Source organism: Brachycentrus maculatus, unplaced genomic scaffold (assembly GCF_059751285.1).
Source record: "Brachycentrus maculatus isolate JH-2025_06_01 unplaced genomic scaffold, ASM5975128v1 h1tg000004l, whole genome shotgun sequence".
Lineage (NCBI taxonomy): Eukaryota > Metazoa > Arthropoda > Insecta > Trichoptera > Brachycentridae > Brachycentrus > Brachycentrus maculatus.
This window is the reverse complement of record NW_028280759.1, coordinates 1,675,456-1,702,297: the sequence shown is the minus strand read 5'-3', so window position 1 is coordinate 1,702,297 and position 26,842 is coordinate 1,675,456. Positions and strand designations below refer to the sequence as shown.

Below are 26,842 nucleotides of genomic sequence, written 5' to 3'. Positions count from 1 at the left end.
TTATGCTTTACGAAATAAATTGAAAATTGAAAAAGACTTAAATTGTAAAATAACAAAAAAGATAATAATCGGAGGCCTTTCTAAATGTGCAGTAAAACCTTGATATAACGGATCTCTATTTAACGAATTTCGGATAAAATGGACAACAAATCTGGTCAAATATAAAAAAAAGTCTTATTAATAATATACACGCTTGAATTCAAGTGTCGCCGCATGTAAACATTTTTTAGCGGCCATGATAATCACAAACTATGTCTCAAAACTTCAAAACAAAAGTGCAAACAAAACTTGATTAATTTTCATAGCAGGATTACCAAAAGCAAGCGCGTCGATATCAAATAGCAACGTCACTTAACGACGAGTTTTCAAAGACAATAAATAGAATTTTGTTTGTGGTTTTTATAGGTTAATTATATCTGTACACAGTGTTCATATTTAAAAAAAATATGTATCAATCTGTTTTTATACATCGGACTTCAACAAAAACAGCCTCCTCAAATAAGTCTGTTATATCGAGGTTTTACTATACTCACTAAAATGAGTACATATATGAGTAAACATATAAACTTATTTCAATACTTTATGGCTCACCGTCGATAACAACGTCGACAGATTCACTAAGCCTTTACATGCATAAAATATTAATTAAACATTAATTTCTACCTGTAACTTTACATAAAATTAAATCTTAAATAAACAAATTCAACGTTAAACAAACCCATTTTCCAGTAAGAATTGATTATCCCTCATGCACGAACATAGGATGGCTTTTCAAGGTACAATTTAAATTCAGCAACTTGTACAAAAGGGCTTTATTGTTAGATATCTTACGCAGGACAGGCAAACTATTAGAATATACCTTTACCTTCAGGGGTAGAAAAACTATCTGGAAAATTGTTTATTAAATTACTATGAATATAGGCATTTTATTCACCTGAGGCCATAAATTGCTTACTTTATGCTGAATCCTGTTTATGAATTAAGCGCACACGTACGACCCATCATATGCATTTTGTAATTTAAAGATATTAGAAGCGAACTAAAAGAAAATTGTTTAAAAATAAATAATGATGGAAATATTTTATGTACAAGGATGTGTTTTTTTAAAATTCAATAATAGAGCAGAGAACTTCAGCCCTCAAATTGATAAATAAATACACCATTTAGAAATTTAAAAAAAAGTTTTTTTACTTATAAACAGTTAATAATTTAGAATTTTTGGAGTGTGTCCATTTTTTATTACAAATACTGTTGATATAAATAACGAAAAAAATATTTAAATCGCGATTTCATTGTAATGGGTAATAGAGTTTTTGGTTATGATTTTTAAATAAATGTGAATGATATTTATTTATTTAAAATATTTCGAAATTTGTATGAGTGGTTGTCAATCATCGAATATTGAATGTTACACAGTAAAATTCAATATGATATGCAGGTTTACGTCTTTAAAAAGCCAGTGACAGCTCTGTAAACGCCTAAAGTGACAGATGTATGTATATCACAGACTTCTTCAGATAGAATTAATTATATTTATAAGGTTCAGAAGTGAAAATTGAAATTTTTAAAATATTGAAAATTAATGTTAAAAATATTTTTTTCTAATTCATTTAATTTTAATTCAATTTCTAGCGTTTGGGCGAATATACGTGAAATTACTAAAATAAAGTTATATTTTTAAAGAAAATATAAAAAACAATGTAATATTAAAAAAAAAAACAGGTAGGTAGGTCTCTGATACAGTTTTATTTGTTTTAAATACCATTATTTATCATTTTTAAAGGGATCTTTGGAATCTGGATATAGAGGAAGCTTGTTCCAGATTTTTTTCAATACATTTTTAATTTCAAATATATAGAAAAATGCATGCCTATAGTGATACTTTTATAGTTGATGATTTTAATATTCCATTAATATTTTTACCTTAAAATAAAAGTTAGCATTTAATCAAACAAATTGTTTGAACGACCATGTAATATTGGTTTTAAACCTCCGTAATATTAAATTATAATAAGAGATAATATAAAATAAATCCATGTAATGCGCCATTATACTATGAATAAGAAATAAAATAAAAATATATTGTCCTTATAAATTTCAAGAAAAAATGATTATTTTGGTCCTGACGGAAAATGGATTTTCAAATAGCTAGCCAAAGTTTATAACCATAACGAGTCAAGTCACATCTTTAATGATATTTTTTAAACAGAACTTCAATAAAATTAGTTTCATTGGTTATGTGCTACATTTTTTTTATGTTACTTGTTATTTTTAGTAAAAAAAAAAAATTAAAAAACTTTATTTAATAAATGTAATCTCATATCTATCTTTAAAAAAAAACAAACAAACGAACAGACGAAATTAAAACACGGTACTCATTTTTTTAAATACCTACCTGTTTGTATAATACATTACGTCCGGTTACGTAGCGTAGTGGTGAATAAATATGTATACCATGCTAAACTCCCGAGTTCGATTCCCAGGGAAGTCAAAATAAATATGAGAGATTTTTCACTCATTCTGACTAGACCTGAACCGCAGGACTCATCACCTTATCTTTATATACTTAACGCTTAAGTTAACATCGCATCAATGTTAATTTGTACCATTGGGTTTGCTTTCCCACTTATGTGTTAAAAAATGGCATGTTCATTATGTTGTACTATTTAATTCATATTTTATGTCCAATTAAATTTTATTGATACAGCTTTTACTTACAAATAACACGATGATTTGAATATTTTAAAATGATGAGTTTCGGAAACTACAAATGTTTTCATCAACCTGTGAAATATGAAACTTACAAATTTAGTTTGTATTTTCAAATGTTGATAAGAACATTGTAGTTATTAAAACTAGACGTGTTTACATTTATAAAATCTTAATCTTAACGCTTATAACGATTTTTCATATTTTAATTTTTGTCACCATGTATGTTGATTTTGGTTATTTTTTTAAATTTTATTACCTTCCTGAAATATATGTTTGATTACACTGGCCAACAATGATTTTGTAACTGAAATTTTGATGACTGATTTGTACTAAGTTAATCGTTGTTATTCAAAGTCTATATGGTGGCGAGCTTGTATCACGTCAAGTTTTGATGTTACAGTCATATTATTGTTTGTATGGACCCCATACGTTGAAACCGTAATAGTGGTTGGTATCTAGACATGTTTTAGTCAAAGGACTAAGGGATTAAAAAAAAAGTATTGATAATTATGGAGTAACAGTGGAAACAAATTAACTTATTAATATTGAATACGATATCATTATATATTTACATACATATATTTATATATAAAATTAAGTAAACTTTTATAAGCGTATTGTTTTTATTGTTTGAATTATTATTTGAATTGACTTGATCTAGTATACTTCAGGAAAAAAAAATAACATTGCTCTCAGAACATTCAATTATTACAGCAATCATTCAAGAGTTTATCTAAAATCTTATTTCAAACCGAGTAAGGAATTGATTTTATTGCCATTAATGGGTTTGTATCTAGAAAACATCTTTCGAATTTAAAATCTAATGGAGAATTGAATATTTTGTCATGAATTTGTAGAGATTGTTATCAGAATAATGACCCCTCGGGACACTTAACCTTGATGTGTTTATCGTTTGTACATAAAATAAGGTTATCGTTAAATGTACTTTGTCGGAACACAAGAGGAAAAATTATATTATTGAGATTTGTCGAACGGATTTACCATAATTTTCATTCAAAATTATTTTACACTGAATAAATATGCATGTAATTACTATCATTATATACTGGAATTCTTAAAGCTTGTTTTTTTAAATGGTTTTATCTTATTTATAGATAAACATAAACAGTATACTACACTATAGTATAGCAGGGTTAGTTTTTCTCGTTGAATTTATAAAGTTTACAAAGTTTAAAAACAATAGTAAATCATGAAAAAAAGTGCTTCCTCTTGAAGGTGTCTTACGCTGAATACCTTGTCAATGACAAATTTTCACAGCCTTTATTTATCTAATTTCTATCTCAACGGCAGTTCACGGTACATATTTTTATGTATGTATAACGAGATTTGATAATTTTAATTTTCTACCGATAGCCATGCAACGATATGAAACGATGATCACTTACTATGAAGAAGTGTCTTACCTTTCCTCTTACCCTACAACAAAAAAAATGAAAAATACATAAATTTCTTTATATTAGTGACATCTGTTAAAGAAATCTTTACATGAAATTTGAATCATTTCGTTAATTGACTCGGCAGTAGTGACAAACTGTTGTAGTAAAATCTATCCATTTTTAATTCAAGTTTTACTTATAGATAATAATAAATAATAATAATAAAACCCTTATCCGCACCCCAATGGTGCATAAGGCACTGCTTCATATAAACGCAGTGTTATCTTGATCATTTACACATGAAGGAAAGGTGATCAGCCCTCCGCTTCAGGTACCAGTCCAGGGTAATATTGAATAAATATTAACAGTGAAAAAATTACTTATATTTATTGGACCTCCCTTGGGAATCGAACCCGGGACCTCCAGAACGGTAGCCGAGCGTGCTGACCATTACACTACGGAGGCAGACAAAAATAGTAATATTTATCAAGTAATACCACTAAATAGAGGTATTTACCAAGTAAAAGTTAAATAAAAAATTTTGAATAACCTCTATAAAGTAATCCCTTCTAAATATTATAGTGATTGATAATATTGTTTATTTTTATTATTGTTCCTATTCACAGCGATTTCTTTTAAATCGATTTGTGATTATTATTGATGTGACAACGTTTTAAGTTAGTGTAAAAAACTATTATTTTCAAGCGCTGATAGATCCTATAAAAAGCATAAATAAAGTATGTATTATGTATTTTATCAGATTTATATAAAAATCACTTATTCACATTTACACCTCCAGATTTGAAATAAAGTTAAATAAATAATATATACAGTAGAACTAAATGAGTATCCTGTGTGGCTTTTAATAAGTTAGCATGTTTCCCAACATGTATTCCCATACTCTAGTCGCCTCACTTCCGGCAGATGAGCGCACATTTTTAGGCATTTCCCGAACATTTGAGAATAAATTTGAGAATAAACTGAAATGTCTTACCTAACTAAGGCACTTAGGTAAAGGAATATAAAATCTATTCAAACTTAAAAAAATGTGATGTAATAAGAATTAAAGTTTAATTCGTTTTTTATACTGTTTATGAAATTATTTCAAATACATTTTGTATATTAAAAGCATTGTTTACTTTGTGGTATGGTAATATTACACTCTCCTTAACATTCATCGTTTACTTTGTGTAATACCAAAAAAACACTTTTTCAAACAAAATTAAATTTTTGTACTATTGTCAAACCTTTATCTCTTTTAATCACCTGATGATGGAATGATTATTCCAAAACCGGTAGTCACGAATAAGTGTTTATAAAAGCGGTTTTACACAAAGTGAACGATGAATGATAAGGAGAGTTATATTTCAAATATGCCAAACGCTAAAAGATAAATTATAGATATCTTAGAGAGACCACGTTCTAACTCTCTCTGTTAAATTCTACGGATATTTAAATCATAGGTTGCATAAAAATTGAAAATCATATTTTCAGGCGTCTCTCAGTATGTAAAATAATCTGGTTAGGACCTTGCATACATCTATGCAAAAGGGTCACTTCCAGATAAACCACCCACAGACGGCTCCAATGAACTCAAACATAAAGCGTCAAAAAATTTACTAATTAGCCAATCATGATGAGAATGGTAATTGTTACGCGAGTGTAAAGTGATCACTTAACTAGGCTATGACAAGGTCATAAGCCCTGTAAATACACAGACTTCCATATCCTTCTCCATCTATGTTGAGAGATCAAAATGCAAACGTAACCAGACTATCCAATTCCAGACGTTCGTTAAGGCCCAATATAACCCGGGTGGCATGTGACGTTATTGAATTTTTTCATAAATCACCGTTTTCGTATTGAAAAAAATAATTTCATTAATTGATTCAGCAGTCACTTTGTGGTAAACCTTTCCATTTTTGCATTCCGCATCATTTTCAAACACCGTATGCATCGAAACACGTGTCACAGCAGATTTTAAGAAATAGTTGTATTTACTAAAAAAAACTTTCATTTAAAATTGAAAAGAATAGTTTTCCTTCGAAATAAATACACAGTTTTGTAATGAAAAGAATCATTGAAATGTAAGATGTTTAAATATATATATTAAAAAAAAAAATTCTATATATATTCTAAAAAACAAAAAAACATATTCCAAAAAAAATCGAACGTGAAACGACGTGCGGCTTCTAGCATTGCCGAACGCTGAATGAGATCTGTCATTGCAAGTATTCCCTTAATATGTATTCGTTCATATCAGTTCTAGTGTTGACCTTTCGACAAACGTGTACATCTTACAATCTCGCGTTGTATCTCGGGCAGGTCTACATGAGCCGATAATAGAGTATTGTGTGGCTGCCGCCATATGTTGGGGCAGCGCGAACTGTCACTCGGTCCACCCCGCGGACGGAATTCGCCTTTGTGGCCGAAACGCCGCCCTGCAGCGGTCCTCGCTCGCTTGACATCCCGCAACACGGACCACCTGCGAAATTAAAAGGTTAAATATTGTAAGATATACGCAGACAGCCAACGCTGTTTTAACATTTTAACACAATGCGGGACATACCTTTATTATGTATATTCGTATGTTAGCTCTACATCAGTGGTTCCCAATTATTTTTCCTACGCACCACATCAAGAAAGCCCTCAAACTTGCGTACTATTACTTCTTTTTCTTGGTGTAACCTTGTGGCCTGTTTTTAAGAGGAATTTGATTCCTGTGATGTTGATTTCCAGTTGTCAATCCATCTGTATGGTTCATTGCATTCATGCATTATATTCAAATACCGGATATCGAAACACGTGTCACAATAGATATTGAGAAACTCAGATCCCAAATGAGTAGTAGCCGCCTACATCTTAGTGACGTCATCTTCACGAAAAGCTAACTATAGTTACCTTTTAAAAATTTGCACAAAACAGTAACAACTTACCGTCACTTTTAAGTAAAAAACATCTGAACTTTCATACCCTTGTACCCTTAAGCCGCTTGTGCACCACACGGAATTTTACCGTCCGGCAGTTCGGTTTTGAAAAATGACAGTTTAGCGTGACCGAATTTACGCGCAACGTGATAACGCAACGATTGAGCACACCGATCCGAAGAAAGAAAGACAAAAGCACAAGCCAATCCAAGCCAATCATCCGCTTTATATGCTTACTGAAGTGCCGGACTGTAAAATTCCGTGCAGTGCACAAACGCCCTTATTGAATAAATCATGACCTTACAATACTTTATATTCTGAGATGTAATATCTAAAATAAAGTCTATATTTTAAGGTGTTATTTAAATCTCTCGATATTATAATGATGTCATTATGTGGGAAGCTCAAGTGATATATTTGGTGTCATTTTCTTTGAATAAGGGAACCTTCTAGGCGTCCATAATTCCACTTCCCGGGACACGTTACACCGGCCAAGTCCGCGATTGTCGCATTATTGCTGCTTTATTGTTATATTTCCTCGAAAACAATCCCCTATCCATATATTAGGTATTACGTGTTTCCGCTACACAGTATAACCTATTGATTTTCACAGCTGAGTTATCGGCTTATTGTTATCTCCTTTTACGGCAACAAATAAACATATCGCTATATGCAAGTAATATATTTTGTATATATATATATATATATATATATATATATATATATATATATATATATATATATATATATATTGAATAATAATACATTGATTTTATGTATTACCATGTATTTCATACTTATTTTAACTAATTATATTTCAATATCTATTCACAGTTAATATCTTTATATTCAAATTCTTAAGGGGTCCATGCGAAGGGTCAGACGTGTCTCCTGTGGAATTTGTTTTTTTAGGATATATAATAAAAACGATGTTTTTAGAAAAATAAATAAATTCCGTTTAATGTTATCTAGATTCAAAGAAAATCAAATTGTGATTTATCGTATATTGGACCTTAAATAAGTTGAAATATCGTAAAACAATCCGAATATGTATAAGTATATTTAATACAAAATTAGTGTTTTCCTATCGCCTAAGCACAAATATTTTTATTTTATGGAATTTTCGCATATCAACAGGTTATTTTAAAGGAATAACTCGCGAAGCCTCTACTTTTAGAGGCTTGTCGTAAGGATAAGAAAATAAGTTATATGAAAAATTCATCACAAACTCGCGCCAATTGAAAATACTTATTTCTTGAATTTATTTTGCAATCGGCGGGAATGGCACCCGCGACACCAATTTCGCAGTCTAGTGTCTACCCAACTACGTCACGATGCCTGTCAAAATTATTTTAGGAAAAAATATAAAATACCAATATGAAATATACAACTACCAAAAAACATTTTAGCTGTAAAGGCTCAAATGAATACTTAAATTATTATTGAAGATTATGTACAATGTCTCAATGTATTTATAATTTATTTGACATTAACTTTGTGGAATAACATGACAATATTATTTTTGATGTAAAACCTCTTTCGAGTTTTTTTTTCATTCACGACTAGTTTCGAGAACTATCCTGAAATATTGTTCAACTGTCCGTTAACTCCATTTTTTTTCACTTGAAATGGATTTACGAGTCAGTCATTTTACAAAATTGGATCAGGGCGACATGGCTACACGTGGTATGCAATTTTGGTTTTGATTTCGCAATATGTTGTTTTTACGCAAGAAAGTGACGAAATCATTACCTGTCGTGTAAACACGGATTTATGTAAGCACCCCGATTCGCGCATGCGTATCCACATCAACATTAACAGTCGGTGGCATTAAATAATGGTCCGTAAATCAAAGTTCGTGCGTTTTGTATAGGGTGTTTTTTATGTCTGCCTCCGTTGTGTATTGGTCAACACGTTCGGCTACCGTTTTAGAAATCCTTGGTTCGATTCCCAGGGGAGGTCATAAAAATATAAGTGATTTTTTTCACTCTAATATTTATTCAATATTACCCTGGACTGGTACCTAAAGCGGAGGGTTGATCACCTTTCCTTCATGTGTTAACGATCAAGATAACACTGCGTTTATATAATACAGTGCTTGGTTTTTAATCTGGCAACATTGTTTCTACAGACTGTCAATTTGTCAGTTGATAGTTGATTTGTAGTCAGTACGTTTTGCCATTTTACCATGAATAGACTGAATGACCATAATGCGTGTCATAGGTTCGGTGAATGGCCCGAAAGCAATATTTAGCTCGATCCTCTTTTTCAACGCAAAATTTTGTTCACCGATTAGGCACATTTTTGGTTACATGGCTATGTCAATAAGCGGAATTGCCGAGTTGGGAGTGGAGAAAACCCAGAAGCCTTTGACGAGATGCCCTGATGCGTCACGTTTATTAGACACATTTCGTTACTTGACATGTGACAGAGCTGTGGTTTCACTAAGATGGCGCAACATGCCACACGACGGGTGTCACCATCAATTTATTGCGGGAAATTTGAATTTCTATACCTCTTGAAAAACATCCTATATATGTATATGGGGAAGAAACGTGTGGCGCGCAGGGCACAATTTGCGCAATATTTATGACGCCATCTGATCCAGTGTACGTAATGTTAATAACAGGGAGAGTGCACTATATTTACTCCCACACTTTAGTTCCATCATGCCGTGTCCCGAGGAACTGGCGAGGTAAGTCCGCATTGATCCTGTAGAGGCCACTTTTTAATGCCATAACGGTAAATGATATTGCATATCGTACGTATCATGACTATATATTGCACATACCGCTGCCTGAATATTTTTTATTTTACTTTGATCATATTTATTTGTATTTTTTTTAAACGAAGATATAAGAAAGGAATGTAAGGCAGAATGAAGGATAATTGAAAAGATTTAGTTTTTTTAAGGTAGTATGGACAAGTGGAGCAAATGAATAACGAGAAAATGACTAATAAAACATATGTGGCGAATGTGAGCAGGAGAACAGAACAGGGACGGCCGAAAATGACTTGGCACTATCAGATCAATCAGAATCTAAAATTTGGTGGTGTCAAAAGTCTGCGTAATCGGAGGGCATGTATGACTAGATGTATGGATGTGAAGTAATAGAGGAGTGTAGGTCAGGAAAGTTGAGTGTGCCGTTCCGTCCTCTCTGCCTACCCCTGCGGGGAAACGACTTGATGGTAGCAGTAGTTTTTTAAATAATACTACTACGTATTGTGTTTCTTTTGAGATACTCTCGCTCTCTCTCTTTCTCCCTTTTTCTCACATTAAATCTCTCATCCTTTTTTTATTCAGATGTTTCTTTTGTGCTATGATATAAGTGAAACTTCTTTTTTTATTTTCTTTTTTATTATTTCCGTCGTCATATTGGAAAATCATTTTCTTATAAATCCGAGAATACATTCATATATAAATAGGTACTGTTCGGTCGTACTTAGTATTCTCGAATCGCAGTCACGAAAGAGACAGCTTCAAGTACTCTGTATTTGTCCTCTCTGTCATTAGCGATCATCTATGGTCATCATATCCGGCCTCGGTGACGATAATTACACCATGATGTATGAATAGATGAATGAACTATGGGCGTGCCACGCGATGGGAGGGGAGAAGGGGCGTGTTCGTCATAGTCCGACAGAGTATATTGCAACCAGTAGGCACTTGACGGTAATAACCGTTTGAAATCCAAAAAAAAATCGTTTTTCAAGTTCATGATCCGTTAAGACTTTTTCACTTCGTGTCTGGTTGTGGTCCCGTGGTTAGTGTCGCGGACTCTTGAGTCAGAGTTTCTCGGTTCGTATCCACTCTACCACAATTTGATACCTATTTCTAATAATGAGCTGCTTAGGCTCACAGAAATAGTATAAAATTGAAGTATTTTTGTGAATAAAAAAATCACTAATATTTTTCTTATTCTTGTAAAAAAATGGAATCTTTCAAAAACCAAATTTAAATGATAATTTGAGATAGAAAAGTAATAAATATTTTGTTTAATTGGTACGTTAAAATATGGTATCTAAGTAATTAAAAAATAATGGTACTTTTTTCAATATCTATAACACTTCTATTACAAGCAAGGCCTTCTTTAGGGAAAGCGAAGCCCGATGCATACCTTTAACAACCTACAAAAACTGTGTTTTTGATTAATCTAGTGCCTTTGGCCGTCCTCGTTGTGTTCTCCAGCTCAAATTCACCAAATATAGGTACTTCCTTAGTCATTCTCTGGTCATCCATTTTCTCCACGTGCCCATACCTCCTTAAAGAACTTTTTAAACCTTTTCAGTTATCACTAGTTCAACCTTACATTCCTATCTTATATCTTCGTTTTTAATTCTAATACAATTTTTATACAATGATTTTCCACACATTCGTCTGAGGGAACGCATTTCAACCGCCGCTTTATCGATAATGCGTTTATCTGCTTTGCATAATTTCCTTCCTTATTTCATATTTATTTATTTTTTTTAAATTAAATATTTAAGCCTTCTTTATGCTTCGCCTTATCAGTCCCCAATCGTGCATAAGAGCACTGCATAAAAATAACATATTATATTGATTGCAAATTGCATAAAAGAAAAGTTGTCTATTTTATATATATTTTTATATTTGTGAAATCATGTGTACCTACCTACATTATTAAATTATATTATATTATTCCAAAAAAAATCCAGTAACGATATTTGTGTACGGTTAAAATATGGTATATGTTTACAATCGCAACATTTTTCATTCATTTTTTCAAAATAAAAAAATACTTGATCGACGAGGATGGGATTCGAACCCACGCGTGCAGAGCACATTGGATTAGCAGTCCAACGCCTTAACCACTCGGCCACCTCGTCACACGGCCGGCCCTTCCAGTTTTACTGTAAAATAAAACAGATAAAGCCAATAATTGTAATTCACAAATGTTTATAATTATTCCTACGTATTTGTATTGCATATGTGTTATCAAATACATTGTGCGATTCCAGCTGATCAATCAAACTGGACTTTGAATGCGAGACGTCATATTATTGGAATCAAATTGGTATCTTACTAGAATAGTAACAATACACAAATATATTGAACGATATTCTGTGCGCTAGATACCTACGTATTTTAATAATTTCTAGCATTCTTTTTTATTAAATTTGAAGCTAATAGAATTTCAAAATTAAGAGACGGTATTGTTTTTCTTCGAGTACCTACCTACCCGAGGAATGACTAGTTGCAAGAGCGTTTATAAATAAAATTTGTTAGTTATTTATTTTAATTTCATTAATTCGGCAGTCATTTTGTGGTAAAATCTATCCATTTTTAATTAAAGTTTAATTTAGTAAATACCACTATTTCTTAAAATCTATTGTGACACGTGTTTCGATGCATTCCGTATCATTTTCAAACACCGTATGTTCATACGTCTCACAATATATTTGAAGAAATAGTGGTATTTACTAAGTAAAATTGTACTTTAAAATAGTGATTTTAAATTTAAAGTTAAATAAAATTCAAAAAGTATACATTTGTTAAAAGCATAAACTGTTTCTTATGAATCCATTTTTAATTAAATTTTATTCGAAACTGAAATTACTTAGACTAATTTGTTTAATAAATTACTTAATTTGATAATTAAAATATATTATATTTTTCCTCTTTTAACCCTTATCCGGACCTGAAAATGCATAGGGCATTATGACATTGTATTTTAGCATTGTTATCTTGATCGTTATATACATGAAGGTATGGTTATCAATTCTTCGCTTCAGGTACCTATTAATTAGTCCAGGGTATAATTAAATAAATATTTTAATTAAAAATCGGGAATCAAATCCGGGACCTTAAATATGGAAGCTGAAAGATGTAACCATTAGACTACAGGGGTGAACAATTGTTACATTGAAATGTTGCATTATACAATTTATTGATTTGAGTGACAATTATTTATGTAATTTTCCATATATGGATAGGCAAGTCATCATCGTTTAAGTACACGTAGGAAATATTCACCAGTACAAATAATTAAATATTTCAATATACCGATACACACTTTACAATATAATTATTATTAATGCTAGTAATCTTTATTCGCAGGATGTTTAGCATATTTTCCAACCTGTTCTATAAGATAAATGCCTCAAGCAAATATGTTTACCGTAGTTAATTAAATTTTCATTTTGACCCTTTATCAAAGGTAACAACCCATTTGGACCCCAACGATATCATTAACAATAAATCGATAAAGAAAGAAATTTCTATTTTTTTTAAGCGAAAATATTTTTTCATCATTTTTTACTGGTTCGGCTATTGTTAAATAATTTATTGTTTTGTAGTGTTCCATATTGTATGGAAAAAACGACTTCATTATTCGAGGTTATTATTTAAATTGATAAAAAAAATCAAATATTTTAAGCCATTATATTCGATTAAGATTTATTAGTAATAGGTGTTTTATTTATACATAAATGTCAATGAAAAATATTAAAACATTAATTTCAATAGGCAATTGATGTAGATACTTCATTTTTCGAAATTTCGATATGATTGAATATATTATTAACTGTATTTATTAACCTATATATGCACCTAAATATATTTTTATTCGTTGGTTTTAATTTGTACCAGAAGTTGAAAACAATTGTCGTTTTCGAAACTAGTCGTAAATAAAAATAAAACTCGATAAAGTGGATTATTCAAGTGTTTAATTTTAATAAAATAAAATTGAATGTAGGTATTTGGTATATATATTTGGCTAATTTCGGCCAAACTATTTTGGCTTAACCAAGTCTCTATCAAAGAGCTAAAAATACATAAAAAATAATATATCTTATACATATAAATTTAAAAATAAAACACCTGTATAAAAACGCTTTTCAGATTATTCATGCAAACCACTAGTTTTGAGAACATCTGCAGTTCCTGCAACTAGTCGTGTTTACATTATTAAACTCAAAAGTAGTATTTTCACCTATTGATGAGAATATTTGTAGTTATTGAAACTAGCCGTGTTTATATTTCTGAACTCGAAAACTGTATTTTACAAGTGTTTTTTTTTTGTTTATTTAAAACGTTAGGTTATTCCGCTTATGCCAAATCAATCAATAATACTAAATATACGTTTTGTACAAATGTAATTATTAAAAATTAGAAATCTTTTTACAGAACACAGTAGTGTAACTAATTGACACATAAAAAAAGACTACCAAGTTAACAGGATATCATAGGATTTAATTGCATACCCCAACGAATATGCAACTTTTTTGGAGGACACCGTCCCAATTTACTAATAAAGCACGTTGGGATGTTCAGGGTTACGATGCAGCACAACTATGTAAGCGAAATAACCTCTATCAATTCTGCTTTCCCGTATTATTCTTTCTGCATAGAATACTGATATAACAACTATCATGGTTCACAATACAATTTAAATCACAAATAACCCCAACAATTACACACATCATTTGTATGTTATTATTTGACACATGCTGGGAATTATCTGAAACATGTTTGGTACATGCCGTGTAAGGCCTATCTAATGTCCATGTAAAATATATTAAAGATGTCAGTTGATTATAATAGATATAAGAATACCTAGCTGATTTAGAAATCAATGCCTTATTATCTTTAATGGTAATGATAAACATTCGACCTCCGTTTAAACGGTTATAAGCGTGACTCTCCCAAATACATACTTCACATTATTACTGCGTTCAAGTGAATGCATGGCAGTATATTTTATATGGATAAGGAGTAAAAGTAAGTAAACAGAAAGAAGATGGTAGAATTATTCCACGAAATAAACAGTATTGATTGAATATTCTTCTTCTCCGTCTTATTCTTCATTACTGAGGGTTATGACCCTTGTGAAAGCATGACTCTTCTCCAGTTATCCCTTGACTGGGCTGCACGTAGCGCTCCAACCACCGAGGTGCCTGCTGCTGCTTTAACTTGATCGGTCCATCGTGTGGGGATCTTTCTCTCCCTCTCTTCTCCTCCAGGCTGCCGATCACAACCAGTCGTCCCAGGCTATCCCCATTGCCACGCGCAACGTGTCCAAAGAACTGGAGAATCCGTCGGGTACAGACATTGTCCAGAGTCAAGCCATCTAAGGGATATTATAAAAGGAATATAATAAAATTCAAGAAAAATGTATTTATTTTTTATTGATCTGGGTGTTTGTAATATATGTATCTTTCAGTTCTCTATCTTAACTAACCTCTGACAATCCATTATTTAATATAGAGGCTTATCGGGTTGTTCATAATTTTTGAGTATCTAATTTGAGAATGTAAAAATTACCAACTATCCCTGATTTAATTTCAAAACATTTCAGGTATACCATTTATAGAACACACTTTTTATTAAACTAGTGTTTAATTTCAGATTTCATAATACTTGTAAAAATAAAAGGAAAAATGTAACGTGTATATGAAAAACAAACTTTCGAAACAAAAAATGATGTAATGCTTATTTTTTGTTGTGATACGCAGTCAGCAATGAAATCGCCAATAATAATTTCTCATAAAAATTCGCCGAAATCAATGCGTAAATCAAATTTTGACAACACAATCATAAATGCCGAATCCAAAACATAGACCTTAAATACCGATGCGTGATGACTTTTTACAGCGTTGAAATTAATTTAAATCAGCAGCTGGAATTAACCAAGCTATTGCAGTTTTCGAATACTGACTGCACTGGTCCCATACTCATGGTTAACGAACGAAACCATTTCCGCATAGTTGTTTTGTCAGATAATAATATAAAAACATAAATATGGTATAATTACGTTTTCGGAGAGTTATTCGAGTTTTTTGCGACTTTGGAAAGAATTTCAATTGTTATTATAATAAAATAAGCAAAAGGGTGGCGGTTATTGTCACTTCGTATTATTTTTAACCGGCAATTAAAGCCATAGAAGGTCAGTATTTTTTTGCTCTGTGGTGCAGCGTTTAGCGCGTTTGACCACATATAACATTTAAATACGATAAAAAATAAAACAATTATTTATTTTTCATCTCATCAAAGATGGAGAAGAATATGAAAGTCTGGGTATTTACGGGGCTGACGACCGTCATAGGCTGGTTTAAATGATCACTTTACACACGTGTAACATTCACCAATTCTACCCATTATTGACAACCACACTACTCAAATTCTTGGAAGTTCTATATATATGAACCCATTTTGAAACGTTGTTCATGAATCACTAGAACTTCACTAGAGACATCTATTGGAGAGATGAAAAGAAGCTTTTTACTGAGCAGAAACTCTTTTGTTAGTATGTGAGGTCCGAATCCTGGATTATACACACATACATGAAAAACGCAGCTAAACGCAAAAAAAAAAAAGAAAAATACTCCTATAATTGGAGATAATTCAGATTTGTGAACAAGTATTTGGACACACTCAAAATGTTGTTAAACAATTCTATAAGACCGCTATTGAGTTTTTCGAGGCCCAATATTCGTTAAGTTACAACTTAATATTCTCTAAATCCAGGTAACATTTTACGTATTTGTTTTTTTTATTATAACACCGTTTTTGCATTGAAAACATAAGTTTTTCTTAAATAATTTTATGGTTTTGAAAAGAAAGGATATAAAAAGTAAAATTTTATTTTCTATGTATATATATTTTTTTAAATATCCAATATACTTTATTTAAAAAAAAAATTGGGCGTGAAGAGACATGTGACCTTTCCGGAGGTCAGCCGATGATTGTATTCTGCGTTTGCGTTATATCCCCTTAATGTAAACACGATTTGTTTCTAGAACTACAGATAATCTCATCAACACCTGAAAATACAAACCATTGGCATTTTTAAATGATAATGAGAACATGTATAAGTTCCTAAAATTTGAGTAGTGTAGTTGTCAATCATGGGTTGAATGGTGAATGTTACACGTACGTAAAGTGATCACTTAACCAGCCTATATAAATAAATATACATATATACATAAAACCCTTATCCGCACGCCAATGGTGCATAGGGCACTGCTTCATATAAACGCAGTGTTATCTTGATCGTTTACATATGAAGGAAAGGTGATCAGCCCTCCGCTTCAGGTACCAGTCCATGGTAATTTTGAATAAATGTTGCAGTGAAAAAATCACTTACATTTATTTTACCCCCCTTGGGAATCGAACCCGGGACCTCCAGAACGGTAGCCGAGCGTGCTGACCATTACACTACGGAGGCGGATAAATAAATACCCGGACTTTGATATTCTTCTTCATCTATGTTAAGATGTCGAAATGTAATATTTTGATACTTATGTAGTTAATAATTGAAAAAAAACTCGTATTTTTTTCGTTTCAATTTAAGGTTATATTGTAATTAAATTAAGTGAATTTCGTGCGCTTAAACAGGATAAAATAATGACGTGTTATAAATTATTTTTTGTCCTAAAATTCCGATTGATGTGAACAATTTAACATCTCTTTTTGGAGTCCGAGTACATATATGAAATTGCACCATCACCAAAAACAGTATCGCCTTCAAAGAAATCATTAAACGTTATATCATTCAGGACAGACCATAATATCCACAAGTCGGATTTTATACATAATCAATGCAGGAGAAAGAAATCACCGATAAAAAATGTACAGCCAAGGTGCATTCAGCTAAAATATGTATGTATAATTATGCACTTTTTATAAACTGACTTTTAATAGCAGGCAGCTAGGTTAGGAGTCGAAATAATCGGCGGGTATGTATGAGGATATGCATAAACGTGGAAGAGGCCAAGAAAGTTTGCAAAGACAGAGTGGTGTGGCGTTCTATTCTCTCTGCCTACCCTTGCGGGAAAGCGGCGTGATGGTCAGTTAGTTTGTTAGTTAAACATTTAATATCAACAGTTCACACGTGCAACAATCATTATTCTACCCGTGATTAAAAACCACACTGCTCAAATTTTTGGAACTCCTACATACTCGTATATCACAAATTTCATGACGCTTTAGGTGTTAGTTCACTAAAGCCATCTATAGTTGTTTTGGGAAGGCTTTTATTTAGCAGAGATCCTTTTATTTACTTAATTTTTTTGAGATGTTTGCAAGATCCTAACTGGATTATTTTAACTACTGGCAGACGCCTGAAAACATCTTGTTTTTACATGTTGAAAAAAGCTTTTTAGGCTTCCTTATTATTTGATTTAGGACGTGTTATTTTTTTTTTAAATATTCATTGAAATATTGTATATTGAAATATTGTATATTGAAATATTGTATATTGAAATATTGTATATTGAAATATTGTATATTGAAATATTATATAGTTCACAATAATTTGGAGAACATGTTAAGTTTTTTCTATAAATCTATTTCAAAATGAGTTTTTGATTTTGGTTTTAAGAATATATTTTATTTTTGTAATTTTTTTTCAACCTTTCAATAACTCTTTTCTTTTCAAAACCTTATTTTTATTTAGAAGAAAAACGCATGTTTTTCATACAAAAACGACGTTTTAAGAAAAAAATTCAATGACGTCAAATGTTACCTGGGCTTAAAGAAAATTTAGTTGCGGCCTATTGATTAGTGGACCTAAATGATTCGCTCACTATCTCGATTCGAAGTCCATTAATTTTTTTTGCCAACTACTGTGTGGCTCTTAATTTAAACATTATATATGCAGATAGACTCTTTGGCAGACAAGCTTGTAACATCTCTTTAAATTTGTAATTAAGTTCAGACTACAAAATAGGTACCACGCGCGTAAAATCCGATCACTATCACGAGACTTAATCACGTTCTGCCTTCACGCCCCAGATTTCACGATTACGTTCACATCAAAGTTCTCATGTGATGGGGTAATTTCTTATAAAATAAGTACCTACTCTCGAGGGTAAAATAAAGCGCGCCTTGCGCAAGATCCAAATGAAGATTAATGGATCCGCTGCGTCCGAACCTTGCAATTTTCCCGTATTAAACTTATATAATATTACCATAAATGGTTTGGGAACGTCCTAGCTAGAATAAACATAGTTGGAATTATACCTTGAATCGTACTATTTCAAGGGAATAGAAAATGGAATTAAAATAATTATAAAAGCTGCATTTTTATAGCGATTCTAGTGCCTTATGCATCATTAAGGTGTTATTAAAAACAAGATATCTTGCCTAAACACGGAACACGAGCATCGATAAGTATATTTGTAGACACAAAACAAAAAACAAGCCTGTTTTTTGTTTTTGTTTTAATTAATCAATGAATAAATACAAAAGTTATTTTTTTAAATATTTGTTTCTGTATATGTTCTGTATATATTTTCTCTCCTTTCCTTTGACAAAAAATTTCAACCCTCTGTTTTTTTGCCAGTGTATACCGACTTTCAGAAGGATTAAGAAATTCACCGTAGACTATCAAATAGATTTTCGTTTAAATTATTATACTGTTTTGATTATCTTTTACGCTTAAAAAAATCATCTTCCTCCATTCGTCCCCATTAAGTACTACTACTACTACCATCACGCCGTTTCCCCGCAGGGGTAGGCAGAGAGGATGGAACGCCACACTCTTCTGTCCTGACATACACATGTCCCCATTAAAACTTTGGATTATTCGAAATTTGAGTAATATTGAAAAACCATGGGTAAAATATACTGAAGTTTACTGCTTCACATATGTGTTAATATGAATTTTCGGGTGAAGTGAAAACTAAGAGATCTTCACGCATCAAAAACTCTTAAAATAGAAAATAATTTTAAATCCGTTATACCTATCTCACGACTTGTGTTAATACTCCCTCGAGTCTGTTGCACTTGGTAAATAATTGCAGTTCGGATGATAAATTACGAGTAAATATATCAACATTGTACACAAAAGTAACAAAGTAAAGATGCGTTCAAACGCATTTATTTTTATTATAAACCATTGCAGTTTGCAGTACCTAAGCGTATTTTCTTTTATCCAATAAGTGGAGCAATTAAAAAAAGAAAACCACTGACCGATGGTTGTCATTTTTTACTCTTTTTTCCATAATAATTATCCATCGCGGAGATTGACATTAATTGGAGACATTTGCAAGATGTTTTCCGATATAAACTTCTCTCTGCTAACTTCAGTAATATTAGTAATGGACGATTGCTATATAACGTATCGAGAATTGAATTAATGTTGTTAGTTCTTTATATTTCCAACCTACATGTTACATTTTTATTCAATTTCTAGACATTAATCGCCAGTTCAAAGAAGTCTAGTTTTTCTTATAATTTCATATACTTGGCGGTATTGACTGAAGAACGTCGTGTTTTCAATCTTTGAGTATTATTATTTTATTAAAAAATAAATTTACCATCCAGAAATGCACGAAAGTTGTCTTTTAAGTTACTGGTTTATTTTTCGTCAATTCCTTATCTAAGTCATAACTATCAGAAAAAATAATCTTAAAAAAATCAAGCATAAGACCATTACTGTAATTAACACATTTGTTTTACGCGTGTCGTAAGCTCCGTAAATGCCCAGACCTCCATATTCTTCTTCATCTATGTTGAAATGCCTAAAAATAATATAACACATTTGTGAGCAAAGCATCAATAATTCTATTAATTTGTGTTTATTCATCCTAGATTTAACCCCAAAGTTATTGTTGTTGAGATTTTTTTAACGTGATTTTTTTAAATATATATTTTAACTAACTTTTAATACCTTGCCAACTGATTTCAAAATGGCGATAAAATTATTTGTTACGTTTTAATAGATTTTTTCTTTTTAAACACGTTTTCAAAACTTGTTGATAAATCTATCTCTTATATTGAAAATACAATATAAGGTGTTTTAAAGATATGTGAAAAATATGTTCAAATGAATTTTCTCTCTCTCTGTATGAGAAATGTCTCTCGAAGTAATTTAAAAAGTCTAATAAAATTATTTACTGTGTTTTTATAAATATTATACAAAAACTAAGTAAATACAGTAGAAGTTACTCTTATATAAATAAGAGTAACTTCTATTGTATTTACTCTTATGTAATACAATAGAAGTTGTTTTTTTATTATTCCATTGTTCATGCAACGTTATTTATGTCAAATCCATACTTTTTTGTATATTTTCCGACAGCACGCCATACACCAGCGTCTTCAATTATTATTACGTTCACCATTAAAATTGTATTCTCTATGTTTGGAATCGTTTTTCAAAGCCGTCAATTATATTTTCTTTACGTGCTGATGTGTTTTACAGACATTAAAAAAAGTGCAACAGACATGCGCCGATCAAATTTTATAAAAATTATTTTAATATTGACTTAAAATTTTAGTATATGTAGGTTTTGCGTGTAACTTAACACCTTAATTTATATTGATATATCGTAGTCGTACAGGAGAAAGTGACCAACTACCAAAACGTAAAATGCTCAGGAGGGGCATTTAAGTCACTTTTGCTTGGCAAGAAAATAAACACCAATGCAGTTAGTCATTTTTAACAAGTCAATATATTAAACTTCCAAGTTTAAAATCCTTTGGAACTTTTTTCAGGGCAATATTAAGCTAGTAAGATATCAAATAGTCAATGATCACGTTTTTGTAAAACAATGCACTTGGTCACTTTCTCCAGTATGACAACGATATGTAGGTACATACTTACGTTTTACAACATATTCGTCATATTATTTTGTGAATACAATACTTAAAAAGGAAAGTATTCGTTTTATAATTACCATCTCAATTATTCATCCATGTTATATAAATGGATCTTCCTCGAAAGTTATCCAGAGGAAGACCAAGGAATTCATGGGTGAAGTAGAAAGATAACATGATTCGAAGGCATGGCCTAGGTGACGCTGTCCAGGACAGAAGGACATATAACCTGAGGACGAAGAGAGTTGACCCCAGCTGTCTACAAGGACAATAAGCTGGGAAGTAGCCAGGAAAAAAAGAAATATTCATCCATGTTAAGATAGTAATATAAATCAAGTGGACCAAATCCAGTATTCATTAGAAACAAAAATTTGTGGTTCCCTTAAAATATTGCTATTAAACTAGTAAAATTTTATTTCCAGGTATCTGCTATTCCATTATAGAAAGAAAAACGTTTTCTTTAAAATAAACTTTCTTACTGTATTTAACCATTTAATCGCAAACACAGAATACATTCCACCGGAGAGATCACATGTCTGTTCACGCCAGATTTTTTTTGAAGAATGTGCATTGGATATTTTTTTGTTTTTTAGAATGTCGTGTCGAGTTGTGGTCCCGTGGTTAGTGTCGCGGACTCTTAAGTCAGAGTTTCTCGGTTCGGACCCACTCTACCACAATTTGATACCTATTTCTAATAATGAGCCGCTTAGGCTCAAAGAAATACTTTGAAATTGATATATTTGTGTAAATAATAGAAACACAAATATTTCTCTTTTTTTAAATAAATAAAAAAATTAAAATATATAGAGAAAAAATATTTGTACAAATTTTTTTAACTTCTTACCTATTCATAATTTCTTTTCAGAACCATACAATTATTTTGAAAAAAAAACTTATTTTTTCAATATAAAATGTTACATGGATTTAGAGAAAATTAAGTAGCGACATAACGAATACTGTGCCTTAAGCAAGGCTATTCGTACGTTGTTAAATGTATACACAAAGGTTTCGAAAAAAGAGTCCCCAACCTTTGAGTAAAGTTATTACCTCAGAAACCTTCAGTCGGGGTAATGCAATGTTGTGATATAAATAATGCGTAGTTGTATGGGAAAATAAAAACTCGATTCGTACTGCGTTGAGTTGGCCAGCTGCTCTACTTGAACTTTAAATGTTAGACCGAGGCGTGATCTTACCCCAGTTTTCTGGAACTTGACTTTAATATTATCAATCTGACTTACATTCGTTATCATGTCGTAAACATGTTGACGTTAACTCGAAATAAAACAATTATTACGCATTAAAAATCACTTCATTTTTATGTCATGATTTCCGAGTATAACATAAAAAAACTAAAAGCATTTACAATAGGAAATCGTATTTGTCTCCCACATTTAAAATCTACGTTTTCCTTAAGAAAAAATCAATTACAATTTTATATTTTAAAAATCAAATCACTCTTTTTCTACTCTCTTACTTATCTTATAGTTACTTAATTACAAAAAATACTTACTTGTTTTTTCTTCTTCTTCTTCTTCTTCTTCTTCTTATAGGCCTTGCGGCTTGTTTTTAAGAGGGATTAGCCTCCTGCGACGTCGATTCCCAGCTATCGGCCCATCTCTTTGGTGGTCTGCCCCTGAGTCGTCTACCATGGGGTTGGCCGTACAATGCGATGTGGGGGAGTCTGGATGGTTCCATTCTCCTCACATGCGCATACCATTGTCTTCTTCGTTGCCTTCCCCGCCTAACGACATCTTCGATCTCGCATATTTCCCTTGAAATTTCAAATTTCAAATTGAATAATCAATTATGTATGTCGTGATTTCATAACATTAAGTACAACAAGGTTAAAGCATTACCATACTTTAACCTATAATAGTATGTTTATGTAAATGTTTTTACACATATTTGTGGAAGCACAGTTTGTCCACTAATTAAAACAGTTATATAAGAGACACAAACCTTGATTATAAAAAAATAGTTTTAGGTAGTATGAAAGATATTGTTTCATAGCAATTATCCCTCCAAGAAATATCTTTCCTTTTTAAAACAAATATGTTTACTGGAATGTAAAAAAAAAATGGTACTTATGATTTACGCAAATAGTTTAAATCTGTTTTTAGGTAAGCCTAGATATTTCAATTAGATCCTAAATCCGCGAGACCATCCAGTACTAGATTACAATCCTATCCTTTACACCAGTGATTCCCAAAGTGGTCTATATCGACCCCCAGGGGTCTATGACAACTTGCAAGGGGTCTGTGTTTTAATTTGAATTTAAAATATAAATGTATAAAACCTAACATGTGTGGTTCAAAGTGAGTAACACTACATATACCGACTGTCAAAAATACATTTGAAGTTAATGAATTTGATAAAAATCAATATCAGGTAAGGCAAGGGGTCTACGAGATAAAAGTGTTTGGGAACCTCTGCTTTACACAAACATACCTATAAATAAACCATTTTGAAGAATAAAATAGACAGTGTATGCAATTACTGCAATTTCTAAGTCACATTATTTGTATAATAATATGCTTACCGATTTTATCAAATCGAAATCCAATAATATTATATTACTACCCACACATACATGAAACTTATCCCACTGATCGTGTTAACATACCAAAATACATTGTAAGATTTAGCGATACGAATTCTTGCAATTCCATACAAATTGTGCAGAAATTCTTAGGCGACAACTGCTAGACATTTATATTAATGCATTTTGTTAATTTGTAATTAATATCACTTAAAATTACAGGTTTTACTAAAGATATTAATTTTAACAAACTTGATTGTTTAAAACGTTTACTGAAAGAGAAAAAGAAATAATAAAATGCAAAATTTGCACACACGATGACAGCCAATGATTTTTTTTCTATGGAGTATGCTTTTAGGGTTGGAAACGTGTATCAAGATATTAAAAAGGAGTAAATACACATAATAGGATAAATAATGCTCTGAATAAAGTAATTACAAACAAAAATTTGTTTATGAAAAGTAAACAAGCATTTCACAACGATGTTCTAGTTGAGCCTTAAAATGAAGTATAAAAGCAGAGTGAACACTGTTGAAATTCGATATCTTTGACATACGAGAAGAAAAATCGATGTGTGCCAGAATTAAAATGAAAATAAAAGAAAGATGTAAAAATGAGTTAGGAACAGATTGAAAATATTTAGAAAGGTTGATTCAGGTAGTTTGAACATGTGGAGCGAATGGATGATCATAAAATGACTAAGTGAGTATGTTTAACAAATGTGAATAAGAGAAGACTTGATCATATAGTGAACCAGGAAATCGCCATGGATCTTTCTCGAAAGACATCTAGATGAAGACAGAAGAAGTCATGGTTGCTCCAGAGAGAAAATATGATTCGAAGGCTTGGCTTAGTGACTTTGCCCTTGACAGAACCTGAGGACGAGGTGAACTAACCCAATAGTCTACAAAGACGATAAATTGGGATAGAACAAGGAAGGAGAATAAGTAAACAAGAGAACACTTGGCAAAACCAAATATCATCACAAGTCTACCTAACGACATGATATTTATGACAAAATGAATACCATAGATGTGAAGGAAGCTAGGGGTGTATGTCAGGACAGAAGAGTGTGGCTTTTCATAATTTCTGTCTACCTCTCCAGTGATAAGATATGATGGTAGTAGTACTTATATTAATTTGTTTTCAACATTAATGCAAGGGGAATTATACGTAATTACTATACCATTTAGGAACATTCGACGTTTCTACTAATTTTCTTATATTATTAGTGGTATACAGTGAATACATAATCAATTTACTTATAATATCTACGATCTTATGACAGTTCGACATCATCAAGATAACACTTACTCCGGTTTTCAATATTGAGCTTATCGTAGTTGGTTCTTCACTGAGAAAATAATTTCTCCAACTAGTATTACTAGTAGCTGCTCGACAATTTATTCAGAAATTATCACATCATAAAAGTTAAATACAATTCCTGATTCTAGTTTCTTGTAATATTGTTGAAAACTGTTATATGAAATTCGTATTTATTTTCTCTTTTTTGTACTGTGTTATTTCAAAATCACGTGAAAAAATCGTGTACAAAGGAGTTCACTGTACTTGTAGATTATTATCTATATTTTTCTAGGATAAGACGTTAGTAGAACTTAATTTTAAGCCCCCGAAAACATACTGTTTGAATCGCAGTTTCATTTCATAGAATTAAATATATTATTTGATTAAATAAAGATTTCTATTTTTTCAAATTAATCTTTGAACACTTACTTCTCGATTTCCCCATTTGGTACTTAAACGTTAGGAATGTTCGTACATGGTACACTTTTATTATTGATATGTTTGTTTGCAGGTTCCAATGTACCACAAGTTCTGAAGGCTGTATTTACTATGCGTGGGGTGACTACTGTTATCGCGAATGGACTTACATAAGGTCAAAGCTGTTTGACTACATTTATTTATTTCCTTCAATGGTTTACAGTTAATTTAAAGTCATGTTCAATCGTCCACTATAAGAAAATATAAACAAATCAACGAGAATTCCTACAAATCAAAGCATATAAAACACCCACGATTTTTTATAGAGGGCAAAAGGCATGTTAACTCTTCCATTTCAATTATAAACCATAATTTAATGCCGTTTTATTAAATTTGTAATAGGATTTCGAGATTTTATGAACGCTGTTTAAATTTTACTATAAACTGCATTAAACGCAAATGAGTAATATATCATTCGCCTCCTTAGTGTAGCGGTTAATAAGCTTTGATTCTACACACACATATCCTTATTTACCTCCATTAGTGATGTAAATAGGACATTAAGAGGATTAAAAAAGATGAATTGAAGGATCAAAAACTATAAAATCTGTTTAAATAAAATTATAGAAAAATTAATTTCAATATACCTTTAAAATTGTTGATGGGGTCTATTAAAAAAAGCGTTTAAGGTTTTTTTTCCTCCATACTGTGGTTGCCGAAACGTCAGCTATTAAAGTTAATCAAAACACACAAAACTGGTTAAATCAAAACTAAATGATATTTTAAGGTACCGAAAATAATAATATTTTATTGATTTATACATACTTATATGGTAATACACAAACTATCTTAGATTCGATATCGAAACTGGAAAAATATTTTTTAAACCTGATAACACTGTACTGTAACAACCATGCATAGTTGATTCCGAAAAGTAAAAGCATAAAAAAAGTTTTTTTATAACTACTTATTATTTAGTAAT

The 26,842-nt window shown here is 31.3% G+C and overlaps 1 non-coding gene across 1 annotated transcript; it reads right to left on the bottom strand.

Annotated features, from left to right (window-relative positions):
* Positions 1 to 11,802: 11,802 nt before the first annotated feature.
* TRNAS-GCU (transfer RNA serine (anticodon GCU)) lies at positions 11,803 to 11,884 on the bottom strand. Its single transcript has one exon. It is a non-coding gene; the product is annotated as a tRNA-Ser (tRNA).
* Positions 11,885 to 26,842: the final 14,958 nt, after the last annotated feature.